Source organism: Aegilops tauschii, chromosome 1 (assembly GCF_002575655.3).
Source record: "Aegilops tauschii subsp. strangulata cultivar AL8/78 chromosome 1, Aet v6.0, whole genome shotgun sequence".
Lineage (NCBI taxonomy): Eukaryota > Viridiplantae > Streptophyta > Magnoliopsida > Poales > Poaceae > Aegilops > Aegilops tauschii.
This window is the reverse complement of record NC_053035.3, coordinates 378582435-378600988: the sequence shown is the minus strand read 5'-3', so window position 1 is coordinate 378600988 and position 18554 is coordinate 378582435. Positions and strand designations below refer to the sequence as shown.

General features: G+C 43.6%; 1 long non-coding RNA gene and 1 pseudogene across 1 annotated transcript; both read right to left on the bottom strand.

The window, feature by feature from the left end:
- Positions 1–1345: 1345 nt before the first annotated feature.
- LOC120963058 (uncharacterized) lies at positions 1346–3247 on the bottom strand. Its single transcript, XR_012200519.1, has 3 exons — positions 3075–3247; positions 2047–2878; positions 1346–1460 (listed from the first exon to the last, which is right to left on the bottom strand). It is a non-coding gene; the product is annotated as an uncharacterized lncRNA (long non-coding RNA).
- A 6295-nt stretch (positions 3248–9542) lies between these two features.
- On the bottom strand, positions 9543–11301 carry LOC109735972 (AP-3 complex subunit mu-like; annotated as a pseudogene).
- Positions 11302–18554: the final 7253 nt, after the last annotated feature.

The following is an 18554-nucleotide window of genomic DNA, read 5'->3' as shown; positions in this document are numbered from 1 at the left end:
CTACGGGGTAACTCTAGACGTTCTTCACTCCTAATTCTACGGCTGCAGTCTAGACAGAATTTCAAATTATTGTCCTCTTCTTGGCTGTCACAGGTTGTGATTACTCTTAGGTCCACCTCTATGTGGAGTTTGTACTTGCTACGATCAGGCAATGCAATCATGTGTGGTCCCAATGGAAGAATGCACGTGGAACCACAGGGCAGGGACAAGCTACTGCCTCGTTCAAAACCGAAGAGATTGACGCTTTTGCTCCCATAGTCAATGGCAATTGCCTTGACGCTACCATACACAGAGCGGCTTCTCGAACCGAAGTCTTTGAGGTTCAACCTGACCTCAACATAGGTCTCAACTGCTTCCGGAATCACCAAGTATGTGATCTCCAACTTGCGGCCAAGGCCTCCATAGATGGTTTGTGTGAATTCATCAACTTCATCATGCTCAGTAACATCCCAGCCTCGGCGGAAATGACCGCCCCAAGACCCCTCATCATCAGTAGAAGACCCCTCATCGTCTTCTGTGAAAACCAGGTCTTCTGTGGAAACCTCCAAGCAAAAGGCACCGTAAGCCTGTAGTATCCCACATGGTCCAGTGAGTACCAAATCCATTCCTTCCTACACATGAAAGCATGAATGTGAAGGATTTTAATTTATTACAATATATAATGCATGTAAAGAGGCATAAAGCATGTAGTAGATATAACATACGGTAGCTAGTGTATACCTCTTATACTTCCCCCTCGAGCGCCGTATAGATGACAAAACTTTGGTACCAGTCATGGGCATTCATACGGCTGATACGGAAGTTTGCACGAATGGCCAACACTTGCACCGCACGTAAAATTGACACCTCCGTCAAATCTTCATCATCGGAATGCTCCGAGGCAAATGAAGCATCATCCTCACCTCCGTCACCATCCTCACCTCCGTCACCATCCTCATTGGCAGTGTTAATAAACCATCCATGAAACTTCAGTTTGGTTCCATACATGTTCCAATCCCACACTTCACTCATCGGCTGATTGTTGTCACCCTCAAGCAAGGGGAAAAAAGAGATATTAGCAAATAGGATATGTCACTACAGAATGTCATCAACCACCACACAATTGGGACTGGCAATAGGCATATCTATAGTACAAACAACAATATGGACCGACCTTACCTGTTTTACTTCTACATTCCACAAACAGTGAACATCAACAAAACTAATCACGCCACAAGCAACGTATTGTAGAGCAGGATGGCCCCCACCCCGGAAAGAAAAGATGAGATGAGCATATAGAACAAGGCATTTTATTTTCAAGATAATATCAGGTGCAACTCAAGTAGCATAACTCACCTGTGTGGATTGAAACCAGTTCAGTATGATGATAATTACAGTGTATCGCAAAAATGCGTAATTAAAGAAACGGTTCTTGCTAGCTCTTGGCACAGCGATACAGAGGGCAAGTGCAACACATATACCTGGAACCGAAAAGCAGAAATCCATATTATGTGCTGAGTGATGCAGCAACTGCTCCAATATGCAGAATTTAATACAATAGTTAATCCAAGAGGAAGTTCAAACTTCAAAATAATTTGTTTTTCTTTGTGCATACTGTCTCGGCCCCTTGGGCCACATTTTTTTTAATCATACCGGCAACAGCAAAAGAGTGGCATGGATCCCATATAGAGCAACCGAGCAAGTAAAACAGCCAAGCAAGCAGGGCGCATGAATTGGAAACGTTCTAGTTTCAAATCTGCACTTTTCCCTAGTACTAATACTAAAGAATAAACAAAAGATAGAATGTTCTCTTAGATCAACAAGAATAAGAAAATGCTGATAAATACTATTTCGTCCTCGTAGACCAACAAGAGAAAGAGCTGCAATGATGCAAAAAAATTACTGAGGTCTCACTATAAATACAGGTGGACACGCACAAGTCATAGTTAAGCTGATGTTACTTTTATTCTATTACTAACCACATATCTATAACCATTGCAAGTGTCAGAAGAACAAACCGCAAATGTAATTTGGCACAAACAAAAGAACTTCTATTCTATTACTAACCAGATATTGCAGTGTCGGCAATGAAAAGCATGGAGGCAGCATCTGCGGGTGGGAAACGTGCTGTGCATAACAATGCATATCAGATTAGTTGAACTATTAAACTAAAAACGAACCCACTAACAATATTATCACCAAAAGTTCACTAAAAAGATCTATGACATTTATTGGAGCATAAAAAATTTAGCTACCCTGACCATAACTGAAGTGAACACCACCCAGATAGTGCTCATAATTCTTAGAAATACACAATATAACTAATAAACACAAACCTGGATACGGGAAGAAATTCCCAAAACATTGTTTGCCAAACAATGTTTCATAGCAGCACAGCACATGCAAACAAAAAATCCGGGGATTGAAGCCACAGCCCATGACTTGATGACGCCTACTGAAACTCATAAAATCAGATATGCATGAACTTAAACCATATTAAAAAATATTGGTAAATGTAGGCAGCTGGCATCAAACTAGTGTAAGGATGAACCCTTCATGACTTTGTCCTGCTGAGCTAAGATAAATCCAAAGACAGCATAACATGAATAGTAATCAAGATCTAGTAAGATGCTAATATCTCAACTTAACAAGGAAAATCTGTCCACAATGAAACAAGTCAACAACAAAGTATGGTTTCAGTTCCATGCCACTTAACTGTACACAATGAATAGTAATCAAAGGAAAGAAGTCAACAAGAAACTATTTCCATGCCACGTAACTGTTGATAAAATATTGAAATCTGCTTTAGCATTGATACTTCATATGCTACTTGCCGTGCAAACTTTTGAGAATTACTACGACATTCCACAATGAGGTGGACAAGACAGCGGTGAGGAGCCTACCAAAAAAAATCAATGCTAAAAGATCATTTTGGAGTGCACAAGAGGTCAATCTAATAATTTTTAGTCACCACGATTTTATTCCAGCCATAGTATCCTGAAGATAAAATCTGGTCTAGAATAGTTCTGAAAAAAGATAGATGCATAATAACAAGCTCCGCACAATTGGACCCATCAAAATGAGTAGGAACATACTGTGGATACGTGGAGCATCCAAATGAAACTTGAACAGAGAGAACACTGGCAAAAGCATATCATGCATCTTGGATATCATCATCTCCTGCATAATAATAGATAAAATAAATAAATTTCATTTAATAGAAACGAATGAATTCGGGTGGCTAACCCCCAAGCGTAGTTTGCTTAATAAAAAGACAAAATAAATCATTCTGTTAGCGACTAATAAGATATGCCAAAGGAGACGTCGATGGGCCTGCCTAATCCGGCCTCGTGGGGGTGGGAAAGACCTGACGGCGGCGGGCGGAGACAAGGAGGAAAAGCTAAGGTGAGGAGAGGGGGATCTGAGACGGCGAAGGGCCTAACCCGACCTGGCGGCGGGCGGAAAGACTATGGGGATCGGCGGAGTTGATACGGCAGGACACCGACTTCGAGTTTCCCTGCTCGAGGTACCCATGAGGATCGGAGGGCGAAACAGCAGAGACAAAAAAAGTACGAGGAGAAGCACTTACTAGACGGCGACGATTAGCTTTTATATCCCCACAACTATAATAAATTTAGGACAGCTTTCCGTGGGCACGGTTTTAATATGGTAACCTAGCAATACATGCATTATTTAACCAAAAACTACCACATTTCATGAAAACGTGCCTAAAAACTACTCCCTCCTTTTTGGTTTATAGGGCTTATCTCAAAATCTTAGTTTTTTCATTTTATAAAACTCAATTTGGTTGTTCCCCATCATAATTTCATATTTCAAGGTGCATTAAATGATTGCATGCAAATATTAAAAGAAAATTGACCAATGCATGTACTTTATGCATGCATGCATGCATTGCAATTAATACATTGGTAAACATAAATTTTTGAGGAAAAAACAAGAGCATTAATTGGGTGTTTTTGCAAAATATAAAAAGTATTCCACCACTCACCATCTACTTTGGTTGGTGAGATTTTTGAATTGAGCACTATAAACCGAAAAGGAAGGGAGTACCACTTTACAAATTTATGCCAAAAACTATCACTTTTTTACTAATCCGTGGCAAAAAACTACCACTTTCGAAAAACGAACAGTTTAGAAGATTTAAACATGTTTAAGACAAGTGGGGCCCACCCGTCAGGGCTGACGTGGCAGGAAAGTCAACACCGTTTTTTGACTGTTAAGTTGACCGGTATGACAAGTGGGCCCCACACGTCAGTATCTATCTTCTTCTTCCTCCTCCTCCTGTATTCTCTTGCCCATTTCAACGAACACCTCGTCTTCGTGCCCCACGGCGAGCGCTTGTGTCGTCCATGTCGCCCAGAGGCTGCCGGGTCGAGGATGACGGAGGCAGCGCCGGAGCAGGCGTGAGACGGCGCCCGCGAGGGTGCTCGCACAAGGCGCGAGCACGTGCTGGTCGCGCTGGCCGGTCGTCGTCGCGTGCGGGAGCGCGGGCTAGCCGCCGTTGCGGTCGCGTGCGGGCCGGCATCCGAGCTCGCCGCCATAGCTGTCGCGTGCAGAAGTGCGGGCGGGCCGCCGCAGCCGTCCCGTGGGTGCTCGCACAGCCGTCGAGCCGCGAGCACGCGCTGGTCGCCGAGCCGCATGCTCGCGCTGGCCGGTCGCCAAGCCGTGCGTATGTGCTCGCGCTGGTTGCGCAGCCGCATGCATGCGTGCTCGCGCTGGCTTGTCGGCAGGCCATGCATACTTGCTCGTTGGTGCTAGCAAGCTAGCGCTAGGTGGCCGCATGCGGTCGAGCAGCGTGCGTCCGTCGGAGTGCCCGATATGGGCGTCGCCACCGCGTGCTGCCGCCGGGCGTGCTCACCGTCATCTCGTGCGCTTGTTGACTTGCCACATCAGCCCTGACGGTGGCCCCACTTGTCATAAACGTGTTTAAATCTTCTAAACTGGTCATTTTTCGAAAGTGATAGTTTTTTCTACGAGTTAGTAAAAAATGGTAGTTTTTGGCATAAATTTGTGAAGTAGTAATTTTTGGACACGTTTTCATGAAACTAGACGATACCCCGCGCGTTGCTGCGGGAATTGCTTGCACTATATTTTAGTAAGATTTTATTATATGAATATGAATATTTGTAATAATAATATAGAACTAAAACTGAAAAGCATGTAATTAGAAAAATATTTGTTGAACATAAGTAGCATAATATATTAAAACATTTGAGCCTTTTGCATGCATCCAAGTTGAGATGGGCATTCTTCAAGGCATGATTGCATATTGAGGTAAAATATTCTTGCAAGAAATTGTGCATTGTCGCAGGGATTTTTTAGAGGACAATTTAATGCAATGATAAAAAATAATAACTGAACCGATTTTTATTAGAACCAATGTATAGAAAAACAGCCGACCTTAGTGTATCTTTTTTGTAGCTGGTTCATCAAGAAGAATTACCGTCACATGGCTTATGCACTGTCAAATATATTCAGTGGTTTATCAAGCTCAAAGATGTAGTTTTTATCTATCATGAACAAATCGAAAGAGTTGCTTTTGTGCAATTTCGACCTCAAATATGTGTGAACTACATCCTATGGTACACCATCTTAATCATTAATTAATATGGCCAGTCAGCTTCTTTCGGAACACGCACTCAAATTAGCTGAATATCTGGATAACATGAATTTACATGAAGAAAAACTACAACCCTTTAGTGGAATTAGCACGGAAAAATCACTTGAGAGACATACATAATCTGCAACCTTTGAAACAAATACAAAATTAAGTGATAAATTGTGTACACGATCATGTCCCAAACCTAAAAGAATATGGGAGTTGTAGTGACACTTACCACACAACTACCTATAGCACCACAATGTCTGCACGCACTGAAACTCTTATCCTGTACACATGGAAACAAAATAAAAAATGAATAGTAAATACAATCGCATGTATGAATTTAATTATAGGCTATGAGGAACGTGTTGAAGAGGTGGCACGACACCTTCCAATCCCCACCAATTCTTGTGAAAATATAGATTGAAGAAGTTGATTGTTACATTATTCTCTTCTAAAGCCTAAACTTTATGAAGAAGTTGATTTATTTCTATTACTTCTTTTCTTTGTGAAGCAGTGGATACCGGCCTCAACTTTGTAACAAAAAATAGACCGAGATGGATACAGTATAGTCGATCTAGTTATCCTGAAAGTGCCTTCTGGCTAATCATTCCCTTGCTTAATTAATACCATAGTTTTGGTTGATATTTTTTATTTCTAAAGTTTATTGGTGTCCCTTCGGGTTTGAATCGTGAATCCAGTTCTCTGAAATGGAAAACCTTCAGGGGAGCAAAATTCATATTCTATTTAAATAGAAGCTGAATATGTTTTATCAACTGTAAAAAGTTAAACTAAGAGAAGAGAGCTTGCATACCATTGGGAGTATCAAGTGAACTCTGAATCAATGGAGCCATTACCGATTGCCGTGATGTGAAGCTGGACATCAAGCACCATACGATCCATAGCGCAACCTAGCAAATTCAAGAAAAACAATAAGCCGGAGGACCAAAAAACAGGTGTACCTGAAAATAGGGAGCGTCCAGCGAGCTGTGAAGCAATCAAGCCAATTCGACCAACAGAAGACCTAACAAGCAAAACCGCGAGTACCTTTTGATCCAGCGGGCATATGAAACTCTTAAGAACATAAGATCGGGATAGTAAAAATAAGGGGTGGATGGAAAAATGGAGTGCGCATTTACCAAACTACCATAGTGGAGGCCGCTTATGAGATGAGGATGCGATGTGTGCCAGATAACGATGATAGTATAGAGGGGGTTTTAAACGCAAAAGTAGTGGCGGTCCAGTAGAGGGCGATGAATGACTCTGTGAATCTGTTTCATATGCATCTGCCGCCGGAAACTCATCCGTCGCGAAGGCAAAACGGATAGTGGAGACAATAAGAGGGGCAACCGGGAAGATGAAGCAATGAGCGAGTTAGTGCGCATTTATGGATGCTTGGTGGACGGGAGAACGTCGGTCGTCATCGACGGCAGCTGGCCGGGGACGCGACGGTTTGTTGCGGCGATAAGAGGTGCAACGGGGAAGACCACTCACCGCATAGTGTCGGGCATGGCGGCAGCTAGCCGGAGGTGCGACAACTGGCAAGCGGAGTCTCACTCATGGCAGAAGGACTAGTGGCGGCTGGATGGAGGAGCGTTGATCGTGGCGGCGAGAAGAGGGACGAACATCTACGTTCTTTTCAGATGGGCTTGAAACGCCCAAATAAACCAGCTCACCCCAACAACTAAAGAAAGCGAGCTACATCCCATGTGCGAGAAGTTGGCTCGGGCAGCCCATGTGAAAAGTCAAGAAGTGGGCTCAAGCAACCAGACGCAACAATAAATCGAGTTTGCCTAAAAAAAGCAATAAATCGAGCATGCACAGTTCCATGGTGACGTGTGAACAGTTTATTTCTCTTTTGCTGAGTTGGCATAGTTGCTGAGGTGGATAGGCTGCATGTTAAGATAAATAGATTAGTGGGGATGAATCTCTTAGGTATATAGGATGTGGTAGTTTTTGGTTAAATACTCCATGCATGCAGTACCTGCCATGTGGGATTTCTTTTGATTTCTGAACTTTAAAATGTTTTATCTCTTAAACCGTATGTCAAAATTTAGATCCGTTTTCATAGTTAGCTTTTTCGCGACGAGATGTTCGTAACTAAATCCCATGTTGATATGTTCTGATAACTTTTTTTTTCAACACTAGTTGCCAGATTACAATCACTTGGTCACCACTTGGTCACTAGGTATAGTCAAGTTGTTTACCAGGTTAAGATCAAATGGTTGCCAGATTTTTTTTCACTTTGCTGCTTACCAATGTAAGCCTTTTCTGATACTAATCACGTATTTTTGGTGCTCAGAGTGGATCGAATACTCACTACTGACTTGTAGATCATCGCTATGACAAATAAACATGTGAAAATAATCTGGTAACTGTGGTGTTGTTTAGATGGTAACTATTAACTATTAATATGGTAACTACAATGTTATAACCTGGTAACTGGAGACGAAAAAAAAGGTTCGTGAAACAATATGGACATGTACATCATGGTTATGATAAAAAAACATCTAAAATTTATCTGGTTACTATGTATTAGTTGGATGGTAATTGTTAATCACTAATATGGTAACTACAGTATTATAGCCTGGCAACTGACGACGAATAAAAAGTTTATCAAAACATATTAAGATGAGATTTTGTTTTAAAGTACTCATCGAGACAAACCCAATGATGAAAACGGATCGTCATTTGGATTAACGGTTTAAGAGATAATTTATTTTGAAGTTTCGGATTAAGGAAAGATTCCGTGCATGCATACATGATTTGGTCCCTCTCCAATACCACGAAGCGCCGGATGGAATTACTTTGTGGGGCACGTCCCTTGTTAAATTAACCGATAAATAAATCTACGAAAAGTGTAATGCCCACACGTGTGGGCGTTAGCCAACTCACCCACACGCCTCCATCACCGTCCAGTAACTTCTGCACGAATCTTGGCACAAATTAGCTGATTTTGTATGCCACGTAGGACAACTCGCGTGTGTGATGTGTGAGAGGTCGCCCACACATCCATTTTACCACACGAAGGGGCCGGTGTGTGGGCGTTTAGCAGTTCGCCCACACACCAGTTTTCAGTCACGCACAAGGGCTGGTGTGTGGGCGTTTGCCATCTCGCCCACACGCGCGCCTCCTCTCCCACACCCAAGCTGCCAGTTGCCATGTGTTTTGCAGTGTACATGGCAACTGCCCTAGTGTGATTGCAAGCAAATGGCAACTCTCTCTTTTTTACCCGAACATGTCAGTTGCCATATGTTTTGCATGGTACATCGCAAACTGCCCTACCGTGCACGTAAGCAGATGGCAACACTTTCTTTTTAAATGGCAACTGCCCTAGCGTGCTTGTGAGCACATGGCAACTCTCTCTTTTACCCGAACATGTTTTTTGCCATGCCTTTTTTTGTAGCGCTACATGACAACTGCCTAGTGTTAGTAGGTGGCAACTCCTAAAGTTTTGAAATCATGGCAACTGCAGTAGACTAGACCACACATAGCAACAGCTGTAGTTGTCCAAAAAATGGCAATCTGAAACTGTGACCTGAGATGGCAACTGCAGTTGAGCAAACATGGCAACTGTAGTTGTCCAACATGGCAACCGTAGTTCAGCGACATGGCAACTGCACTTAAACGAACATGGACGAGGGTCCGGCCCATGGCAACTGCGGGGCGCGCGGTAAAGTGTCACGTGGGGCGTGCGGGACCACGAGGTACGAGGCTTGACGTACCGGGCGTGTGGGCGTTATCTATTTCGCCCACACGCACGCGTGTAAGAGGGACCGGGAGGGAAAGAAGAGGCGTGTGGGCGCTAGTTGTTTTGCCCACACACAGACGTGTGGGCTGGTCCTCTTAGGCACCACACCGAACGTGTGGGCAGATTCCTTAACGCCCACACGTGTGGCAGTTATCGGCGTCCTAAATCTATCTTCTCTAATACTATTTTTTATATTTTTTTACTATCTTCTCTAATACTAAAGAAGCAAATTTTTTGCCTATTTTTTCGTCGTTCTGTTTTCTCCGTCACGGACTCCGGCTCGTGAGACCTGGATGGATTACTGCTGAAAAATTTAACTTTCCGAAACACTTTTAGTTTAATTGCCATATAGTTTGTTTTACCACTCAGTTCTTGTACATCGGCCTGCTACTTAAGAGTTGACGCCATGTATCCGTCATGTAAAATGCATTATTCAGCATACTCGTTCGGATTTTCAGTTCAGATGTTGACCAGCATAGGAAGGCTTTCCTTCAGGAAACCAACCACAATCAGACAACCAGTGGATCTATCTTTAATTAAAGGAAATATATACAGACAACACTAATTTTTTTGTACAACTGTTCTCGAATTACAACTTCACACAAATAGCTGTGACCCTGACAAGGAAACACCACCGTGTTTTCTAACCGTAGGTAGTCAGGCATGACTGAGCATATACAGAATAATTGAGTTCTAGCCTATGTGAATTCAGCAGTGATCATGACCGTACAGTAGAAATCAAAACCTTGATGTAACAGCCGCTAAGGATCTACACATTCAGCAGTCTTCGCCTTTGCAAGCAAAATGCAGGATTATGTTGCTTTCACAACAACCATGAAAAAATGGATCCAGGTCTAGAAGCCTGGACATCATACAGACCCATGCTGGCCATGGATAGACAAGAATACCTTGATAGTCCCACGGTTTTGGACTATGGCACCATGTTGAATCACGAAGCAAAATTTGAAGTCCTAGGACCTGTCCTCATACCTTCCAGCTTGAGTCTGGGCTCGAAAACCTTTGTATGGTGCGCTTGGTGTATTTTTCACTTCCAGTTTATCAATTTGAAGCCCAGACAGTGCTACCCCCATAATCCTGAATTTCACTTGAAATGTTGGAAATGCATGCAAATGAGCGAGTCCTTCCTCCAGACGTAGATTTCCAGAGAGGGATGGTGCTTTATCTTTAGGAATATGCCCAATTGTCCAAACACATGTCTGCATAAATAAATAAAATGCTATTAGGCAGACATTTTGAGGTATATGTAGTGTTCTAAAGTTTAGAAAATTCCAAACATCATATTAATAATAGTGTATGATGATTGATTCACCAGCACGTCGTTTAGGTTTTTCTAGTTCCGAGCTTCCTTTATTAGGTCGTAGCTTGACGCATGATGACGAAAAATGGCATAGGTGAAGTTACAGAAGTGATGGCAAACAATGTACTGACCTGATCAGCAAGGATGTCGATTGTACCATGGTTTGTGGTCAAATCAGCAGAAGCAATCAGGGAAGGCAACTGAAACTACACTGTTATAGAATCAATAGGTTTTCCAGGATCATTCCGTATCCGCACCATCACATTGACACGGCAATTCCCAGAATCAGATGATAACCGTGGCTTCACATAAATTGGTGTGGTCTTCAGTTTCTTAACCCTGATTATTTATGATCAAACGATGAGAACATATAACAGACAGCCTAGGATGGGAAAAACATAGGAGCAATAGTAAGATTTAGAAGTAGATATGTATGCACCTATAACTCATAAGCTTGAACTGCCCATCAGGAGGAACAAATGATAGGATCTGATTGGACTCCCAAGGTCTGAATCTGACACAGGGGTGGAACCTCACATCATTGATAAGGGTGGGATTAGCAAATGACAAGGTCAATTCTAGTAATCCTCCATGGGATAGTCTTGGTGGGAAAAAGTATGGACTTGTCATTGTTGATGATTATTCAAGATATACATGGGTGTTCTTCCTCAAGTCCAAGGACGAGACAAAGATCACCTTCATTGATTTTGCCAAGAAAGCACAATGCAAGTTTGACAAAGAAATCTTGGCAATAAGAAGTCATAATGGCTCTGAGTTCAAGAACTACACCTTGGAAGAATTTCTTAGTGATGAAGGGATTGAGCATCAATATTCAGCTCCATACACTCCTCAGCAAAATGGTGTAGCCGAAAGGAAGAACTGTACACTTGTGGAGATGGCAAGGTCCATGTTGGATGAATACAAGTCGCCACATAGTTTTTGGGCTGAGGCTGTCAACACTGCATGCCATGCATCAAACCGGCTCTTCCTCCGCACAATATTGGAAAAGACTCCATATGAGCTCCTAACTGGGAACATGCCAAATGTCAAGTACTTTCGTGTATTTGGGTGCAAATGTTTCATCCTCAACAAAAAAGAACGGGTAGGAAAATTTCAATCCAAAACAATTGAGGGAATATTTGTTGGCTATGGATCAAACTCTCACGCCTATAGAGTCTACAACAAATCAAATGGATGTGTTGTAGAAACTTGTGACGTGGTGTTTGATGAATTTAATGGCTCCCATGGGGAGCAAGTTGATCTAAGTGATGTAGGTGAAGAAGATTCTTCTCAAGATATTCTGACCATGGGTGTTGGTGCACTTCTTCCAATGGAACAAGAACCTCATGATGATGAAGAAGAAGATGGAAGCTTCACACATCATCAAACTACTGCAACACCCATACCACCACAAGCTCCTATTGCTCAACCAATGCCCTTAGTCCAAGTACAAGAAGATGATCAAGTCCCTCTTCATGATAACCTTCAAGAACAAGATCACCATCAAGGGCAAGAACAAGAAAGTGCAATCATTGATGATGAACCTCAACAAATGCAATATGAAGAAGAAGATCTTCCACCACACATTAAGGATCCATATATTGAGGACGTGGATGATGGACATGAAGTTGAACCTCGCGAAACCCTAACCTCCATCATGCCTCAAGTGGCCCATCGTGTTGATGTTGACAAAATTCTCACCGGCATATCGGAAGGTAGAGTCACTTGTAAACATTTGACAAACTTTTGTGCTCACTTCTCGTTTGTGTTTAGTCTTGAGCCTGTCAAGGTACAAGATGCATTGATGGACAACGATTGGCTCGTTGCTATGCAAGAAGAGTTGAACAGTTTTGAACGCAACCAAGTGTGGTCATTAGTTGAGAGGCCAACTACGGAACACAATGTCATTGGAACAAAATGTATTTTTAAGAACAAGCAAGATGAGAATGGTGTAATCATCCGCAACAAGGCAAGGTTAGTGGCACAAGGGTACTCACAAGTTGAAGGTTTGGACTTTGGTGGGACCTTTGCTCCCGTTGCCCATCTTGAATCTATTCGCATCTTACTTGCTTATGCTGCTTTCAATGGTTTTACATTACATCAAATGGATGTGAAGAGTGCTTTCCTTAATGGTCCTCTACAAGAAGAAGTATATGTATCACAAGCACCTGGGTTCGTTGATCTCGATCACAAAGACTATGTGTATAAACTTCATAAGGCTTTGTATGGCCTCAAACAAGCACCTCGTGCTTGGTATGATCATCTTAAGAAGTTTTTACTTGATGATGGTTTTGTGAGAGGGGTGATCGATCCCACTCTTTGTACTAAGAGGGACAAAGGTGATTTGATCTTATGCCAAATCTATGTAGATGATATAATTTTTGGTTCTCCTAACATTCATTTGTGCAAGAAGTTTGCGGCTTTCATGACCAAGAACTTTGAGATGTCACTCAATGCGGATTTGAAGTTCTTTCTTGGTTTCCAAATTCAACAATTTCAAGAAGGAATTTTATTATCTCAAGCAAAGTATCTCAAGGATATTCTAGAGAAGTTTGGAATGTCTGATGCTAGTCCATGTAAGACACCCATGCCTACAAAAATTGTACTCACTGAAGACACAAACGGTGTTACTTTTGACCCATCTACTTACCGCTCTATGATTGGTTCATTGCTTTACCTTTGTGCATCTAGACCAGACATCATGTTCAGTGTATGCATGTGTGCTAGATTTCAAGCTTCCCCTAGGGAAAGTCATCATAAGGCGGTTAAGCATATTCTTAGATACCTTATTCACACCCCAATGTTGGGTCTATGGTACCCCAAGGATGCCAAGTTTGATCTCATTGGGTACGCAGATGCGGATTGGGCTGGAGAAAAAGTGGATCATAAGTCCACCTCCGGTGCATGCCAATTTCTTGGACGCTCCTTGGTAAGTTGATCCTCGAAGAAACAAAATTGTGTTGCCCTCTCCACCGCCGAAGCCAAATACATAGCAACCGCCAGTTGTGCAACTCAATTACTATGGATGAGGCAACTTTGAAGGATTACGATGTCACCTATAGAAATGTGCCTCTTCTATGTGATAATGAAAGTGCCATCAATATTGCTGAGAATCCCAAAGATCATACCCGCACCAAGCACATTGATATTAGATATTGTTTCTTGCAAGATCATGTGGAAAAGGATGACATTGATATTGCTCATGTGGGTACAGATATGCAACTTGCAGACATTTTCACCAAGCCATTGGATGAAGCAAGGTTCTGTCAACTTAGGCGTGAACTTGGTATCTTGGAGCTTGACAACATTATGTGAAATGTAGTACCCATGCATGCATTTTCATCATGTCTTGTCTTGATGTAGGCATATATTTAGGGGGAGACACTCATCTCATGAGTACTCTCACCCTATGTAATACATAAATAGAACAAACACTCTCAAAGCTACCATGTTATTTGAACTATGGTGCTTTAAATGATGGAGTAGTGATTATGCACCCAAAGTTCAAATCCTTTCGGTGCCATGTCACATATACTCAAACATGGTGGCATCGGCCACCGCTCTTATCGGTTAGAACATTATCTAAGCGGTATGTTTTATTTTTTAGGCGTAGGATATTCACTGCTTAACATTGTGTCTTTTTCTTCTTACAATGCCGATGTTCATACTGAAATCATCATCTCACTACCATTGTCATTGGCACCAAAATATTCCTTGACCTTCTCAAAAATTTCTGAGAGCTTCCGGTCGTCCGGTACGTTCCGGACATCCGTTAATTTCACTCTGTTGTCCTCATGACGGACGTCCGGTATGACCGGTCTTCCGTTAATTTCAACTCTGTTTCCTCGTGTCGGATGCCCGGTTTTTCCGGTCGTCCGGTACCTGGCTCATCTTGCGATTCCTCTCAGGCACTGGACGTCCGTAACGCATCGGTCGTCCGGTCATTATCTGGCCCGTATATATAGGGCGGGGTGTGTTTGGGGCAGTTTCCTAAACCTAAATCGCTCGATCCTCTTTCTCTTGTCCGCCGCAGCCGCTCACCCTCCTCGCTGCGGTCGCGCGCTGGTCGTGCCCCTCGTTGTCTCAGCACTGCCTGGGTCGCCCCGGTCGCGGTCGCGCCTCCGGCGCCGCCCCGTGCATCTCCCTCCGTCTCGTTCATCCCTCCGAGGTAGCACCCTTCTTCTCCTCCTCTCATTAATCAAATTCTCCTTCGATCTATGGAGGTGGATTGTTGATTTGGGTCTCCCTCCTCTTCTAGGTCGGGATGCCAAGGATCAAGCACTCTGTACGCAAGCAGGCCCCATGTGGGTCCTCTCGTCCGTCTCATCATGGTGGTTCTGATGATTCACGAGAGCGGGATCGTCCTCAGAAGCATGCCGCCCAACCTCGCACTCTGCTAGCGACTCCTCAACGGAGGAATCCGACTATGAGGATGAGCTGGAACATATGGAGCAGGCCGAGTATGTTGCTGTTCGCACCACTACACCCAAGTCGGGAACTCGTCGGCCCACCTTCAAGCCTCCTCCTCCTCTGGTGCAACCTCAAGGTGATGCTCGTCGCATCTCCTTGAACCTCCTCTACCTCTCGTCCGCAAAATTAAAAGGTTCAACGAGGTTCCCATCTTAAGCTTCGTCGTGATGTTGACCAATTTTCGGTTGCTAGCGACTCTCAGGACGATCGTTTTCGCACTAACGTCCAGGCAGACATTTTTACCACTGTCATCATTCCTAAGGGTTTGTCTCTGCATGTGTGCATTGACTTAGAGCACATTCGTGCTCATCCGGTGAAATATCCGATGGCTATTGAGCTCATCGGGTCGTCAAATCTTGCTGCTCCATTTGCATTTCAGCATGATTTTAACCAAGCTGCCATTCATCAATTCTATGCCACATGTTTATTTGGTCCAAATAACACTGTCACTTGGATGACCTCCGACACCGTGCTTACGGCTTATTATTCTCAATTTGTTGCTGCCCTTGGTTTTCCTGATACTGGCTTCAAAATTCATAAGGATGACCCCAACCATAGGCCCAAGGGCATTGAGGTTTGTGTGGATCTTCTCAAACCCATAGATGAAATGAATAATGAGGAGAAACAGAAGGGTCTGAACCAAGTCTTCATTTAGCGCTCTCCTTTCTACATTATCTTTCAGTGTGTCATTCGCACCATTTATCCCAAGATGGGTGACAAGGGGTCTTGCAATAGCTACTGCATCGATCTCATGCATCGCCTCTATGCATCTCCCAAAGGGAAGATCAATGTCCCTCATTTTTTGTGGCATGAGATCCGTCTCACTTGCCTTCAGCACAAGCGGGCCTTTCCTCATGCTCCCTTTCTTCAGGCATTCATTGAGAGTGTGGCTCCGTTTCCCATTGTCCGCACTCACTTGCATGAGCGGTGGGTCATTCCAGCTCACATGGTGGATGATTGGGTCCCCAAGGACTCTTCCTCTTCTGCTAATGCTCGCCGAACTGCTACTAGCATTCCTCCTACTGCTCGTACTGCTCCTTCCGGATCTGCATCATTTGGGCGCATTGCTCGCTTTCTTGGGAAGGCTCACTCTGCCATGATGAAGGTGTTTACTTTCCACTGCTCCCAAAATCATGATGTTTTCACTCGCCTGATCACTTCCAAGAATGCTCCGAAGGCTCGTTTGAGAGACTCCGGAGTTTTCGATGTGAGTGATGATGATCGTCTTCCTGAGGAACCACCTTCTGACTTTGGCTTTCCCTCGGGTCCTGAGTGGTATGATTTCCTTGACGAGGCTGGTGGCAGTGGTGCTCATGATGATGATGATGATGATGTTTTATGATGTTCTGACCCCTTTTGGGTACTTGACGCCAAGGGGGAGTAGGCACTTATCTACTATGTAATGTTGTGATATTAGCTTGTATCGAACCATGTTATGTTTATTGTCGTTTTATGTACTATGCTATGAGTGATGAACCTTTATGGGTTGAGTAATGCACCTATATATTGAGCCTATTATGGTACTATGGTATCTTGTTTACTTTATGAGATTTGGTTGTCTTGGTATCATATTGAGGGGGAGCTCTCCTCATGCTTATTTTATTTATGCACGTGTTTAGGGGGAGCTCCGCAACAAATCCTTTCGATATTCAAAGTTTATATATATATATTGAGAAGTGGATGTATGTTGTCATCAACTACCAAAAAGGGGAGATTGAAAGTGCAATCATGCCCTTAACCTTATTTTGATGTTGATGACAACATGCATATAGGGGACTAATCATGTTTATCAAGTATATCTCAGGGTTAAGTCTCAAGGGTCGTGTGTGTATCATGACTACAGACAAATACATATCACTCAAGAGAGGAGATACAAGACAATAGATTTGGCTCTTTTTCAGTTTCTTCTTGAGTATAGGGATCCCGCACTATTAAGAGGGGATCATCGGATTTCGTGAAAGACTTTCTCAAAACCCACAAAGTATCCTCTCACAACATCTCTGCTTCATCTCTAGTTCTTCCACTACCTTGTGCACAAAGTCTGTTGTGATCCTGAGCTAGTGTGCTCTGTTATCACCGGTCGTCCGAAACTCTACGGACGTCCGACCCCTCATAGCCGACCGGGCATCTGGATCTCTCCGGATGTCCGGTGCATCTTCACAAAAAGTAAATAGCGGAAGTCCGGTCCTCTCCGGACGACCGGTCACCGGACGTCCGTTTCTCTCCGGAAATCCGGTACAGCCTCAGCAGAACACTTATTAACGGATTTCCGGTCCTCACCGGATGACCGGCTCATTTTGGACGTCCGGTGGCTGTGTGTCTCGTGCTACTTTGTGGCCTGGTGGATTCCCAGACATCGGACGACCGACGGCCTGGTCGGACGTCCGGTCCAATCTGTGCCACCGGACGTCTGGTATTATCCGGACGTCTGGCAACTCCAGTACATTAAGTGGCTCAACGGTCAGTTTTTACACTACTACTATATATAGCCTCCTCCCTCTATGAGATAAGGTTGACCATTCACTTTGAGCTTTCCAAGAACACATTACACTCCCTCTCTTTATCCCCTACACCAAATCCTAGATCCCTAAGGGATTTGGGAACATCTAAGAGAAGTTCTCCAATCAAGTGATAGATCCACTCCTTCTCCTTCTACTCACCAAAGGAATTCGTGATTTGAGCAAGATCTTGAGCATTTCCCATCATTCTTGTTACTCTTGGAGGTTGGAGACTCCTAGGCGGTAGGAGTCATTTGGAGAGGAATCAATCATTGTGATTACCCCCGGAAAGTTTGTGAGGGTTTGGAGATCACCCCAAGGTCTACCACTAGTGGTTGAGAAACGCCTTCGTGGTGTTGTCTCAAAGGGAGAATAGGGTGAGCCTTCATGGCGTTGGTGTGCCTTCGTGGTAACATCCACCTCTCTAACGGTGACGTAGCTTCTCTCCAAGGAAGTGAACATCGGCATACATCCTCGTCTCTCGGAGTTGCGGTTATTCCTAACCCTAACTCTTTACTTGTGGTTACTTGTCTCCTAGTCCTTACTTATATCATATTGTGCTTGCTTACTCACATAGTCGTGTTACTTGTTTACCTTGCTTAGCTCTTAGCATCATACTTGCAATTGCTAGGCTCACTTTCATATTCCGCATTATTGCCTAAAATTGCTAAGTAATAATTAAAATTTGTAATTGTACCTATTCACTCCCCTCTAGGTCCATCTCGATCCTTTCAGCTCCCAAAACTTGCGCCTTCACAACCCGCGCCTTGCTATCCCGAAATTACAACACGCGCAAAAACTCCCTCCAGCTGCCAAATCCCGACACGCGAAATCCCCCTTCTAACCCTTAGCCGAAAGGGCCACTAGTTCAAATCGGTGGGGGTACTATTGTAACACACCCTACATTTTGGACAA